Source organism: Eutrigla gurnardus, assembly GCF_963514095.1.
Source record: "Eutrigla gurnardus genome assembly, chromosome: 8".
Lineage (NCBI taxonomy): Eukaryota > Metazoa > Chordata > Actinopteri > Perciformes > Triglidae > Eutrigla > Eutrigla gurnardus.
The window spans coordinates 15,574,545-15,589,353 of record NC_139922.1 but is presented as its reverse complement, the minus strand read 5'-3'; the positions used below and the strand labels follow the sequence as shown (position 1 = coordinate 15,589,353).

General features: G+C 41.0%; 1 protein-coding gene across 3 annotated transcripts in view; it reads right to left on the bottom strand.

The window, feature by feature from the left end:
* Window positions 1-14,521, bottom strand: part of chl1a (cell adhesion molecule L1-like a) — a 44,307-nt gene extending 29,786 nt beyond the window's left edge. Inside the window, exon 1 of one of the 3 annotated variants that reach the window (XM_084014832.1) lies at window positions 14,018-14,521. The gene's annotated coding sequence lies outside the window, so the exon portion shown is untranslated. The remainder of the gene's footprint in view (window positions 1-14,017) is intronic. The other 2 variants (XM_084014834.1, XM_084014833.1) reach the window with 2 other exon arrangements.
* Between the last annotated feature and the right edge of the window lie 288 nt (window positions 14,522-14,809).

The following is a 14,809-nucleotide window of genomic DNA, read 5'->3' as shown; positions in this document are numbered from 1 at the left end:
AAAGCCTCTCACTTGGAAAAGAGGCTCTGTAAGCCGGTGACAATGAGAGGGACAAAGCCTGCACTGCAGGGCTACTCAGGGAGCATTAAAGAATGGGCGGAGAGGAAGTACAGGCATGTCTCTCTCTCTCTCTCTCTCTCTCTCTCTCCCTCTCTCTCTCTCTCCCTTCTTACCCTGGATCCCTCCACCCTGCCCTCCACAAACTATGCACGCCCATTTACACCCAGCTCCGTCTCAGTGGTTTTAATGCAATGTGTCTCCATTGAAAGGAGAAGGGAGTCATCTCCTCTCATCTCCTCTCAGTGAGGACCAGAGCTTTTGTGTACTTTCATTTCCATGCAGTGCTCCGGGGTATCGATGGATGGAGGGATGGGAGAACATGCCTGAAATAGACATTTAGTTGTTGATAGCAGTCCATCTTTATGCTTTGGCTTTTCCTTATCGATTTGCTTTATTGTGAAGATTTGTATCGGCGAGCACACGTTCTTATCTAGAGAGATGTGTAAACATGATCCAGTTTCATCATTTTTTTTCTCCTGAAGCTGTTCAAACAACATGTATATCCCTTTGTTTGCAGAAGTGTCAGGATGTCATGTATCTGTCATTTTCTAAATAGGCCTAGTTTATATTCCAAAGAGTAAAGCAGGCATTTTCCAATACAGGTGGCTCAAAAGACACCGTCCTGAGTTTAAATATCACATATCTGTCCACGTCGATAGGGTAAGCAGTGCTCACACTGCCCTGCAGGGTCAAAACAGAGTTGACGGTCACAGCTCAGTATATTAAAGCCTGGAATTAGGTCTAACCCTAAGATTAACTATTCTTAAATCCCCCTTATAATTTATTTGTTAAAATGAAAAAACTTGTTTGTAATAACTTTCCTCCAGGGATATTATTGGGCTGCCCAACTAACAGCAGCCTCATATTGGTTTGAAAATCAGTCACCGCTGCAGTGGGTAAGGATGGAGGAAACTTCTAAAATCCCCTTATAAATCTACCTTTATGTCTGGAGGGGGTGATTTCATTACAGTTTTGTAGTCTACTGTTATTTTTATTTTTTTTTTTATTTTTTTTTCTTCATTCAATTCAATGACCACATTATGAAATACGGGAGCATTCTGTTTGTGGGGTACAATCTGTGTCCCTTGTCACTGTTATTCTTTTCTTTTCCTTATAAGCCATGATGAGAAACAGTCCGTTAACAAACCAGCAAAATATAACACTGATATCTGAATATTCTGAATTTCTTCAAATGCCTTTGTGTACTTCATGATGTGTATTGTTCTGTTCTGTGTCTTTGTATTGTACTTGAAAAAGACATTGGTCAAACATTGGTCAACAAAATCTAGTCTCAAGTGAAGAATAGCAGACTAACACTTTAAATAATGCTTTGGTGAACATTATGGGGGCGGTCAGTGCAGAATGTCTGCACATAATTTGTGCGTTTAAGTCTAATGGACCCTTTCCATGTTTATGAGAGCCTGGCTTCTATAAACATAGAGAAACAAACCTTAGAGGCAAACTCTTACAGACTTACATGTCCACTCAAAGCTTGAGATGTGAAGACATGTGCACAAATAATAATGTAAAGCAAAAGACAATAGTCATAGCATGGTCAAACATACATACATCTGGTCCAAGTAAATATGAGTCAACTGGCTGTATGTTTTTGGGGAAAAAGCTAGTGATGATATTGTGCTTTTCTGAGTTTTATATCATGGATTTTGGACTGTTGGTCAGACAAATCCAGAAATTTGAACATGTAATGTTTTTTGCTGTTTTTTGCTGTTTACAAACAAATGAATTGAGAAAATAATGGCCTTCTATATCAGACTGTTGATGACTCTACGTGTCAAAGAAGAAAACCACATTTTTCTGTGGAATTTTGAATTTTGAGGACTGAGGATATTTTTTTTGTTTGTGCTCATAAAACAATTAAACACAATTAAAATACATACAATAAAAAACATATATCATCCAAGTTAAGATTCCAAGTATCATGGTTCTAATCACGACTCACAGCTGAGTGAGGACAACGAGGCACAAACACAAGGAACAGAACAAAAGAGAGTGAACAGGACATCGCCAACTGTTTCCAGGATCTCTACCCATGACCAGTTCCATTGTGCTCGTTCAATTAACATGAATGTTAAAACAAAAACAGCATCATTGGTGAGTTCCGACTTCATGTCTCGATCCCCTGCGGTCCTCCTGTCCCGAGCCATTCTCACCATTCCTTCCCCAAACAGGTAATTATAAGCTTTTTGCTTCTGTCTGTTTGCAAATCACACAAATACACAGCAATTACAAAATACCTTCCAGACAAACTTGCTATGCACTCAGCATACTGCAACATGAGATGACTGGGTTGAAAAAAATCTGTAAACTTATATTTATATATATGATTATGTGCGTGTGTGTAATGATGAGTATAATCGAAGAAAGGCCGGAAGGTCACCGGGACACAGAAAATCTATTACAACAGCAGAGCCACTCAGGATTCTATTACATTCTCCAACATTCACACCACAATAGAAAGGATTTTCAGAGTGTTAGGCCATGCAACGCGACATGTAGACACTTCACACAAGCAGACATGCGACTGCGGGACACAAAAGATACACAATCATGACATGCTTTGCTGCCAACACAGACAATGGCAGCAATGATGGATGGAGGAGGTGTTTGAAGTACATTAAAATCAGCTGAGAGCAACAGAGAGGAAGCCAGCCTTCAGACAAACTCGACATAAACTAATACCAGAGTGCTCTGGTAAACATAGGTTAGTTACGTAACTTAAACTGAATGGGTTGGGCTGCTTAAATTCTCATTCTTAAAATTCAAGATGTTAAACGAATGTGATAGTAAAGAACGTGTAATTAGGCAAATGCTCTGGCTGCCTCAGGGAACCTCTCATGCATGGGTTCATGCTGCTGAGTTATGCAGTGAAAAGCATTACATTGATCTGCAGAAGAGCAAAACCATGTGGAAAATAACAACAGCGGCTTTGAATAAGGTGTTTGTGAATAAGTGCCTATTCACTGGTTCCTGGTTTGCTGGCTGATTACTTTATGTGAGGTAAATACCATCTCTTCATCTCACCTTATTACCTTGGCTTCTATAACAATACTCAGTGATTACCCGGCTTATCTGTAGATCATATTTGCACACATGCATTAAACAACAGAAGCGCTTAACTTATACCAGCATCAGGCAAAATCTGATAGTGTCAACTATGTTATTTGTCCGATACACCACTTATTCAGGACAGGAATCAATTCTTCTTTTTGAGTTTTTGTGTCAATAGGAGAGAGAACATACATAATTTACAGTTTTATAGAAGTTTAATATTTGCTATACAAGCATTGTGACCACGTGGGCTTAACAGCCTTCAGATATGCTTTCCTGTAAACAAGATTTGAGGCGGTTAAGGTCATAACATCGCACCTTCCCTTTACCGCTAAGCTCAACCTGTCTTCCTTGTTACTTAATGATGCGGTAACGTGTCTCTGTTTCAGCCCCCGAGCACCTTATCAACCTAGTAATCATGTCAGGCTGGAATCCACAAACAACCCTCTGACTCACACCAACAAACACATCCGCATCAAACCTGTGCTTCCACTATGATGTTTAAGCTACAGCTTTACGTTGTACACAAGCAAAACTGGTTTAAGGTAAAAGTGTAGTAGCATGAAAACACTTCAAAATCATTGCAAAGCATGTTGAACTTTGTGTTTCATACTCCACTAGCACGTGTGTTATTTAAACCTAAACAACCATATCAGTACATCCTGTCCATTACTAATGTGAATGCTATCCTCTTGTGGTGCGGAAGTCTCCTCTCGGAGGTGTGCCGCTCATTAGAGTAACACCAAGCTTTAACAGGTTCCTGTGCTGGCACACAGCACTTTGCGGCGCGACATGTGAAGCTATGCCTCTATGAACAGGAGCCAGCTTGGCATGCAAACGGCTGACACGCGATTACAATCTTAAATTCCTGATAGCAAAACACAAGCGATCAGATTAGTCATCTCCTAAACATACAGAGACTGAAGTACTTTAGCTTCCTTGTGAAAAGCAACACTCACATAGAACATGGGGCTATAATAATGAATTGTTGCAAAAAGTGAATTTCCATTGAAAGAAGACAAAATCAAAGTGAGTGCCACAAGCTCAGAAACAACAAGAATCACTATAGAAACATGTCCCTCGCAGAGTGACAAAGAGTTGCATTCAGGAGCTTAATCAGTTTTCCACAGCTAGCAGCGCGGGGAGAGACAGTGTGGAGACAAACAGTCACACTCAGTTTCCTCCCTTCAAACACTAAAGGCCACGAGAAGTCCTCTTCACACCTTCCTTCACCCCGACACATTGTTCATCGCTGTTGCAGAGAGGCAGATAAGGGAGCAGTGCTGTGCTCTAAGGCCCGAACTAAGCTGCTAATTAGTTTATGGGATAATCTTGAAGGCCTAAAGTGGTATTTGTTGGGCTGGTGGAGTCGTTTTTTAAGAAGTCCAACAAAAAAAAACAGAAGAGATTTTGCTTGTGTAGGTCTAATTATCCGGTATATATATTGTCCAAAAGTAAAATACCATAAATCAGGTTGGATGGGGAGTGGACACAAAGGGCTGTGTCTTTAATTTACTTTAACACTGATTTCTGTGTTTAGTTGCTCAGGGTAGAGAACCTATAAATACAGTGCTGGCACTGTGTGTGTGTCTATTTATGTGCAGGATTAGCTCCAACGGCACGAGTCCAGTTTTTAAAGACAATGCATTCCTCCCCGAGCACATGAAATGTGGAGGAAATCGTGTAAATTTTGGTTTCATTCTTTAGTCATTTTATTTTTTAATGGTTAAAGTGGGTTATGACGGATCTACTTTATTTATGTAGCTCTTGTATGTGAGTGTATTAAGACATCCATATGCATTTATTAATCAAATATGCTAACTGCATGGCTATACATCAGTGATCACTCAAAGTCGAGGATGATCGTTCTCTTGGGGGGTCTTTTTTTCCTCATTGTGGGTCTCCAAATAGCTGAAGAGGCCAATTGTGTAACCACAGGCCATCATAAGGTCTGGGCATCGATGTGAGGTGTTGGAAGGGGATTGTGGGAGAGCCTTTTTGGTGGGTCTGGTGGGTCTGGTGGGTTTTCATGAAGTGTGACTCTGTTTTGAGAGAGCAAGGTCTTCCCAGTTAGAGCCATTTGTGTGGATCTTCTTTTTTTTTTTTTTAGGTTGATCCTCCTGATCTTGTTGTTGCTGAAATGCTTTTTCTGACATCAAGGTGCCGATTGGTCAGCATTTAGTTCTGAATAGAGGATCTGTTGTAGGAGGCATGTGTCAGGCATTCGTATTACATGGCTCCACTTAGTCTATATAGTACATAGACGTTCCCATCCATTTCTCAAATATGCTAACTGTTCTCCAGCTATTGGTTTAGTGACAACAATATACAACACTCAACAGCACATATCCACCCTATAGGAATACTTGTGTCCATACGTAATGGCCATACATTGTCTGTTTCCACTCGGGACAAAAGACAGCGAAGACACCTGTTGACACTCTTAACTCCTCTCATCTCACAATCCTTCTCTGTGGCTGGTGGGAGAGAAAGAACAACAGCCACTCACAATGCTTCAGATACTTCCATGTACGTACTGACAAGTTAGTGATAAATGCCCATTTTGTGCTGTTTAGAAATAACAGCTGTTTTCGATCCAAGGGATTAGCCTTCATCTCCAAAAGGCTCCGACGCAGAAGGCTATGAAGCCTCACCTCAGGGCCAGACCTGCCTGGTCTTGTAGCACACACACACACACACACACACACCATTGTGAGCACTCTCACTCTCCCACGTGTCCTCTCCCACGCTTCCTTTCAAACACCAAGAAACATCATTTGTGGATGTCATTACTCAAGCTTTAGTTGGGTTAAAAGAAAAGGATGAAAGAAAAGAGCGATTTTCCCGTCACTTTAAAAACAACACACATTCGTGTCTTTCTTCAAACGGCTTGCACATGCAGCTAGGTTTCTTCTCAAACAAGACATAAAAGGGATACAGAGTAATAGTTCTTCCTTAACATCTGTTTGTCTGGATGAAGAATGTCTGAGCCAAGACTCCGATCCCATAAGTGTGAGAGTCATTAAGAGGTATCATGCATAATCTGGGAAGATTAAGAAATATGAAATATGATACCTGGCATATGGGACAATAATCACACTCGTTCAAATGCTGTGTGCAAAGAGTTAGCATTCTACAAAAATAAATAATGAAAGACAAGAGAAACATTTCTGAAGTGTTGGTAGTTAATTGTTGAAATGCTCTACATTAACAAAGTGCTTGTGGGAGAAAACAATCAAGCAATTTACCTGGCATGGTATCAACTGCATTTACAAAAATTACCCTTCTGAGAAGCTCATTAAAAGTAAATTCCTTATCTGCTTATGACGCATTGGCAATTAATGAGTTATTAAGCATCTGCAACAACATGTTAAAAGACTTAAGGCCCATGATTCACCTCATCCTACTTCCTCCAGGCCTGAGCCCATCCCTAGGAAAACCACTAAACACATAAACACAATGAATTACGAGTAGCTCCTCATTCATAAGTTTAATATTCCTGGTCTCCTTTCAAAATCCACAGGGGTGGAAATGGTACTGTGCTGTCAGGCTTAAAAGGTTGAAGCTGTTCCTTCAACATCATTCGATGTGAAGCAATCTCTGACAAAAAAGGCTCAATATACATAATCAATCTGGGAAATATACAACCTTTTCTGAAATTGAAATGTAATAATGAAAATAGACCACTCTGCTACTATTGCAGCACTAAAGGCACTGGAGGCATTTTATGTTCTTGAAAACTGGCACTATTTTAAACTCAGTTTGCCTTTAAATTTACATCAGTGCTGTGGATCAGAGCCCATGGTGTTTGAGGACACACATTAGTTTTGTAGGTCTAAATTACTCATCGGACAGGAAACATGGGTGTTGTACCTTGCATCCCCCTGTGTGAGTGATAGCCTCACTGCTGTCTAACACAGGCCCGTGACAGGGGTAACCCTGTGAAAGTGCCCTGCTTCATTAGCATTTTTGGAACACCATGAATGAAAATGTTTGTTCTGGTCTGCGCACCCAATTGAAAGGGTCCATTAAAGAGTGTTTTAGGGGTTCCACTGTGTTGAGTCGGAAGTTTTGGAGCTGGTGTACGGAGGAAAGTGCCAGAACAACTGAAAAAAATGCTCTGAAGGACATGGTGGCCCGCTCAATCTGTATGCAGATGATACACTGCTTGACATCTTTCAGCCTGTGAACAGGTGGGCCACATAACAAGTGGCAACATCAATCACGTTAAAAAATGTTTCAACACAGGCACTGAACTTGTTTGCAGGTTGTGATTCACTCGTGGAGGCTGGTCTCACAATCAGAGCCAAGTATCAACGGAAGCCTGTTTACAGTAAGTCAGATATTGCAACATTCCCCCTGGGAACTCTGCTGACTGACAATTATCAAATACCATATTTTATCACACAAAAGGAGGACATTCAGAGTATACCTTCGGCATGAATGCTGAAAAATACATATTTTACCAAAATTGTTACAATTAGCTTTCTTGATCTGAAGCAAGTGTGAAATGTGAAAGGGTTCAAATTCTAAGACAAAAACACGGACGACTGCCAAATTCGACAACTCTGTAGAAGCAACCTGTCTTAAAGCTTACCCTGCTGTATTGTCTATTTTACTTTAAATGGCACCATAATTTACTAAATGAACATGATGCTGCGTTGAGGAAGACTTGAAGTTAGCAATCAAGTCCATAAACTCATATTTACACTGTTTACTGAGGTAATAAATCAAGTGACAAGAAAGGTCATTTTCTCCGAGACTTCTATATTATCAAAATCTATTTTAGTATGAACGTTATTATGTATCAATAACAAACTAATTGAAATGAAATGTGTCTTCAAATTGAATATGAAATAAATTCAGTTTCTAAAAGCATTAGCTCACTTCAGGTCGGAAGATGTTTTGAGTTCATCAGCTATCCTCTTTGCCCAGGCCAAACAACACCCCTTAGCTGTGAGATAATCACAAAATACCACAGCCTGTCAAGAGCTTTTACTCAAACATATAATGGTGATATCGGCCATATTACCCCAGATATGGTTAATTAGTACCTTGGAAGGAAACAGTTGCTATAGTGGTTGGCAGTCAATATCAGTGGTTTAACTGTTTTACCAGAATGATGTACAATTTAAACAGACCCCTATAAGGCAATCAAACAGGATTTCTGTATTACTATCAACTATTTTGCACTTTGATGTGCAGAAACCTTCCACAAGAAAGTCAGAAATTCAAGTCACCTCAAAGCAAAATGTTTATCTCTGGGAAATCACAAGCTGCCTCACTTCATCTATTCATTTGCAAAGAGCATTTCAGCAAGAAGATGCATGCATGAAATCTCTTCATGGTCCATACACCTGATGAAGATGCAGATACAGAACACCTGCTTTAAAGGTAGAACTGCTTACCAGAGTCTTGTTGAAGAGTACTCTGAGCAAGGTTGTGACCCCACAAATACATGATTAGTTAATGAGTGCGAGAGAAACAATAACAGACGGAAAGCAAGAGGGGGAGGCCCGAGTTTTGGGGGTGATATGTACGGCACAGGGGAGCGAAACGCATGGGAATTAATCTCATTAGCATATGAATCAAATTCCAGCAGCAGGAAAAGACAGACATTCAGTTCAGAGCCTGTTGTTGGGAATACCAGCGGTGGATGAGCAAAATCATTGGGTTGAGTGCAAGGGTCAAAGGTAATCTTCCCATGGTGTGCTACAAAAGCAGAGCCAAGGATTTCAAAGGGCCTGGGGAAAATATGGGTGAGATAAAACAACATATTACCATGACACATTGTTCAGACAAGCTTGTACAACGCTTGCGCAATTAGCTCACAATAGGGGTGGAACTCTGAGTATTAAAAAATAATTCAATTCTAATTCTAATGTCATTAATAAAAAAGCTTCTAACATTATATTTTTGTGTGTTAATTAAATGCACCAATGTCTTTTCCAATTTTTAGTTTGACACATTTACTTCTACTAGCCTCTAAAATGAGAAGATCTGGGCATTTTTCACAATTATAGACTTCTTATAGACAAAACAATTAATCGAGAAAACAATTCGATCGATAATGAAAACAATCATGAGTTGCGGCAGTGTTATACCAATGTGCTCCTATTATAAAACCATAATTGGACACTTGGTTAGCATACACTTGGATAAGCACTTTTAATACTTTAAGTACATTTTGCTCATTAATCATTCATGCTTTTACTCAGATAAAATTTGGAATGCAGGACATTTACTTGTAATTTAGTATTTTTAGTAGTTACGGTTATCATCATGGTACTTTCACCTTGGAAAAATATATCTTCCACAAACTTGTGTTTCCAGTGGTGGCTCATGTAGATCATCCCAGCCTCAAAGCAGTGGAACATGCATGGACATGAAAACCACAGTTAATCCAAATTCTTTACTCCTGTCAAACACACATGTGCTTGCTGTACAGTCAGACCCAGTGTGGACTGTGAGACATGTCCTGATTTTGAACAAGCCTATCTAAAGCTGCTCCCTCTCTGCAGGTTTCCAGGAGCAAAACAAAACAGAGTTTGAGATGATCCACTCAGAAATCGGCAGGAGGCGACCACACGCAGAGAGGATGTTTACTTCATCGTCTGGCAACTAGGGCGACCTGTCACTGTCGACGACATGAAGCGCTTTATATGTCACAGCTTTTTTGCTATATTTCTATCTCAAAGTGAGCGATTGTCTCAAAAGGGAATTCTTAACAGTGAGGGCACTGTTCAAACGTAGGAGCCCGTATGAATGCTGTGAAGAGCATTTCAAGTGCCAGCGAACCATGTTCTACACTTGCTAAGAGGAATGCGGCCTATTGTCAATTGAACTTGTATAAAGCTCCTGAAAGTGCAGAGCGGGGGGTAGAGGGAGGCCGAGGACAGCAGACGTGACCGCCCTCAAAGCCAGATCATCCACTTGTGCCTGCTGGAGAAACCGCAGTTGCTCCGATTCAGACGGGTGCAAAGTTATTTGTGCCCCCTGTGTGAGGCGCTGATTTCACCAAACAGTTGTCGGCCGGAGCGGTCGTGACCTTTGCCCTCGGTTGTTAGGAACTGCCAGAGCTGAGGGGCAGAAAGCCAGACACCATGGTAACAGGACTACTGGTATCTACGCCGGAAAGGTTTACTGAGAATTTTAGAGACGTTTCCACAGCAAACAAGTTTCATCACTTGATGGGTGAAAGTCTAATGCTGACAAATATGTCAACAAATGTAAAAAAATAAAAAAAAGACAGACAGACAGGGTAGACAGGCTGAAGACCCAATCAGTGTCTGACAGTGACCCCCCCTCTATTTTAAACCACGGTGTTGATGGCGGTGAGTTCCTGTGTCAATGACTCAGGAATTCCAGCAATAAATCCACTCACCAAATATACACACACATCAGTGATCTCAAGCCTGTTTAGGTTCTCTTTCATGCTCATCTTCTGATCACAGACAACACAGCCTCATTAAATTATCAAGCGAGGAGCTGGGGAAAGGATTCCTATCCTGTGTCCTTTTATGGCACAGAAGCAGGCCGTTACTGGACAGACTTCTACTCACAGCAGGAAAGAGCATGGGAACGACACAGCAGAGCCACCTGCCATTCTTTATCATGCATAAAAAATTCCCCTTTAGATTCTTATTAGTTTCATATTGGGGGGGCTGGTGAAGACTGGACCTAAGTTAAACCTAAATTCCAGTTTAAACAAAGATCCAAATGTTTCTGACAGTTATTATCTTATATTCTCAAGAACACTTGCAGGCTGCTAAATGTATTCATGTATGCAGTATTCTCAGATTATCTTCTTAATCAGTCTTTAAACAGTTAATCCACATGAACGCTTTCTCCGAGGCTATTGATATGTAAAATGTGTGACTATTGTGCTTCTCTTGAAAAGCCAACACAATAATTGATTTTTTTTTATCATCAGTCTTTGCATTTTGTTTCCAACTAACTAATAGTAATATATGATTTCATGGTGAAAATTCATTCATGGTTCATGTATAGCTGCAATACGGGAGATTTGAACAGTGAATAAGCTTGCATCTTGTACCTGTTTAACAACTTTGTTTTGTTTTTAATTGCTCTGTACTAAATGATTGTCTTGTGTGCTCGCCTCCCTTCCTATCCTTTCCAATTAAGGGAATCCCTAACCGGGTCCGCCTCTTCGATTCAGTTCCAACACGGTTATCGATTCCTTCCCTCTCAGGCTTCGATCAGAACAAATGCACACATTTAGCCGTCTGAAATCCCTCTAGACGTTATTTTGCTATATTCTTTCATGACAGCACTTTGTTGGAGCATGAAGTTTTACTCTTGCCAGTGCGTCAGCGACTAAGTGGCTGAGAAACTCGCCCCCTGCCTGGTAAGGCTCTTACACTGCACTAGCTGCTTCTAATGGATAACAATGAGCCGCTCAAACGCTGACAGCAGCTAAATATACTCAGTTCTGTCACGACACATTTAGCTGAATTCCACACCCATTCAATGTATAATACAATAGCAGGATGTGGCATAAATATGCTACACGTGTCCTAATCATACAGTAAGAATATAATATTTATTCCACTTACCGGTATTTCAAAGTTTTGGGAGTGTTTGCCTCTTATAAAAGCAGGGTTTTACCTACAGAAGAACTGCAGTACTGAGCAAATAAAACTCCTCTGACAGGCTCCAATTATACAATTACAAAGGTTGCCGACACACTATTATCTCTTCTTTTTCTCTGGAAGGCAAAGCAGAGAGGCAGAGACAGCGTGCCTGGCATGTGGCAACACATGCTGGACATACCTGTCCCGGAGTGACAGTGTGCACAACCTCTGGAAAAGCAGCAGAAAGGGATTTACTGCACCACTTTTACATTTATGTTCTCTCATTGTCGCCCCTGGTGAGCTATTTACCTTGGAAAGTTTTGATTTCCATTTCACGGTGTCAAAGCATTATGACATTTCCAGTGTGAATCCGCTGTCAGTTTGCATTCAATAGCTTGCTTCAGAAGGAGCGTGCTCAGAAAAACCACTCACCATCTGACATTTAGAATTTATCATCCTCTCGCTGCTGCTAATAAAGCAGAAAATGCCAGTGAGCCATAGATTTGAAAGATTCGATTCATATTTGCAGAGAACCCAAAGTTAAAACAACCAGCATGATACAGTCTCTTTGAGAGAGAAAGGACTTTAATCTTCACACTGAAGAAAGCAGAGCCAGAAATGGGTGTTTAAGTGGACTGTTGGAGAACTGCATCAATAGAAAATTGGAAAATCAGCAGCTATTTTCTACGGTTCTTCAAATATGAGGATTTGATGCTTTTCTTTGTCATAAATAATAGCTTAGCTCTGGGATTTGGACTGTCGCACATTTGAAGATGGATTTTTATGTTCAGAAAAACAATTTTTCAAAATTGTGATTGCTTGTAGGGATACAACTAATGATCATTTTCATTTGTGATCAATCTGCTGGTTATTTTCATGACTCTATTCATTATAGAAAATAGAGAAATGCTTCAGATGTCTTGTTTTAACAGTCCAATTCTTGCTATTACTGCTGCTTTGACATGAGAATTTCCCTCCGGAAGTTAAATTACATACCTATCGATCAAACTGGAATTATTAATTATCGACTTGTAAGTTGTTGGTCATTACCTTTCTATCAACTAATCAATTAATCGGCTAACCCGTTCATGAGTGCTTACCCTGCTTACTAATCAAGTTGAAGATTAAAAAATCTTCAGCTGCTGATAATAATGGTGTAAATCGGTTTGAATGTATCTCTTTTTTGGATGTTGATGGCGCTCCATGACCACTGAGCCGGGGTCAAGACCACGTGACCCTGAGGGAGATCGCACCACGCCTGAATAAACACATATCTGGATGTTTTTCAAAGCTGACCTGTTTCTCATGCAACAACATGTCATACTGTAAATGATTTTATTGAAAGCTCGGCCCGGCAGTCGCCACAGGGAGCGCCGATCCCAGGATTCTCCAATTATCCCATTTCAGTCAAGTTGGGTCACACAAAGAGAGAGAGAGAGACTCGACCCATTTCACTATGACAAAGCTGCTGGGGCTTGAATGGGCCGGCTTCACAGGGATGAGCGTGGCCGATGCTCCGGGTGACTCACCCGCCACCGCTACTGTTGTCCGTCCGAGTGGCCAGACGGAGGAGCAGACGCAGAGAGGGAGATGTTTTGTCACTATTTGTATCCATGTAAGTGAGTCTGACTTTTACAAGAGGCAGAATGTGAGAGAGTCAAACATAGAGTACAGAAAAAAAACACCTAAAATCTAAATCTGTCACAAAACTCACAACATCTCAACTGTCATCAACACAGCCTGCTGCAAGAGTGAAAAGTGGTTCAAACTGTGATGTCAGACCACTTTACAAACTGACAAACATCAATAACCTGGGTGAATGAACTTGGAAGTTCATTCTGGGGGGAAGCTGCCTGCTACAGTAACAGTGGATATAATAATGAATGTAAAATACATGAAAAAAGGTACAAATTAAATATTATTTGATTAACTTTGTCCATAAAACAGTATCTCCAGCACAGACACCGAATAGCAAAGAATTAAACATTTAAAAAAAACTGAACTTAGTTTGGCTTTTTCTTTCTTTCTTATCGCTTCACTCCAAGCTTTTACATCTTGGCTCAAAGAACCTGCATGAGTAGGGGTTGGCTTGTTTTGTCTCCACAGGGATCAGCCTCTTTACCTGAGAAGTGAACCCTGATTTCAGCTGATAAACACCTTTTAACGGTGTGATGGTTTAATGGAGTGCTGTGGCTTTGAAAGACTTCACTGCTGCCATAGAGACCCATGCTGTCAACAAAACTGCATAAAACACCATGAAGTTGTCTGGAAGTCCATTTAGCAGCGCAGCTTACCCATACGGGGGCGATGACGTCTTCTCCTCCTCACTTCGGGTCCGAAACTTCAGCCTTCAATCCGCGATATAAGAGACGTGGCGACTTCTCTCCGACAGGTTAAGTCCGTATATTTCCCAACGTCACAACGCTGTGAGCGCGCGCTCAACAACTGCAACTCCAGCCTCCGCAAGGTCGTTCCTCTATTTTAGAAGCGACAGAGGTCAAAGGACATGCGCTCACTGTGAGGACCGTGCGCGTGGAATGACTGTTGTCATACACTATAAGCAGCCGGCAGCCAAAAAGCCTGGGAGTCAAATATGTGCGTCATGTCAATGAAGAGGAAGGCGCGAGGACGTCTTCATCACTCCCTCCATTCACAGAGAGGAGTGTTGAGCCTCCTAATTAAAGGTACATTTCCTTTAAAGGTCAATTCCTGCTCATTCCTTAATTGCTCTTTGGGATGTCTTAAAATAATATCTGTGGGGTGGACTTCTCCCCTCTGGTCTTCCCTCCACTGTGTTCGCCTGCAGGAAATGTAATGATACAGGTGAAGTGTGCTGCACGCTCTGAAAGAGAAGGTGTAATCACATAAAACTACGCCGTGCCTTTGTTTGTACAGAAAAAAGGCACACCCACGAGTTCACTTAATGCTCCAGCTGCAGCAGAGTCCTATCATGAGCAAACACACAATTAGCAGAAACCAAGGAGGGGAAAAAATGTGTTGTGTGTTTAACTATCCAATACTGGAAACACTCTGTCACCTGAGGTGCTCGTTCACGTGTCTGGAGGAGCGTGAAGTGCAGGCAGGAA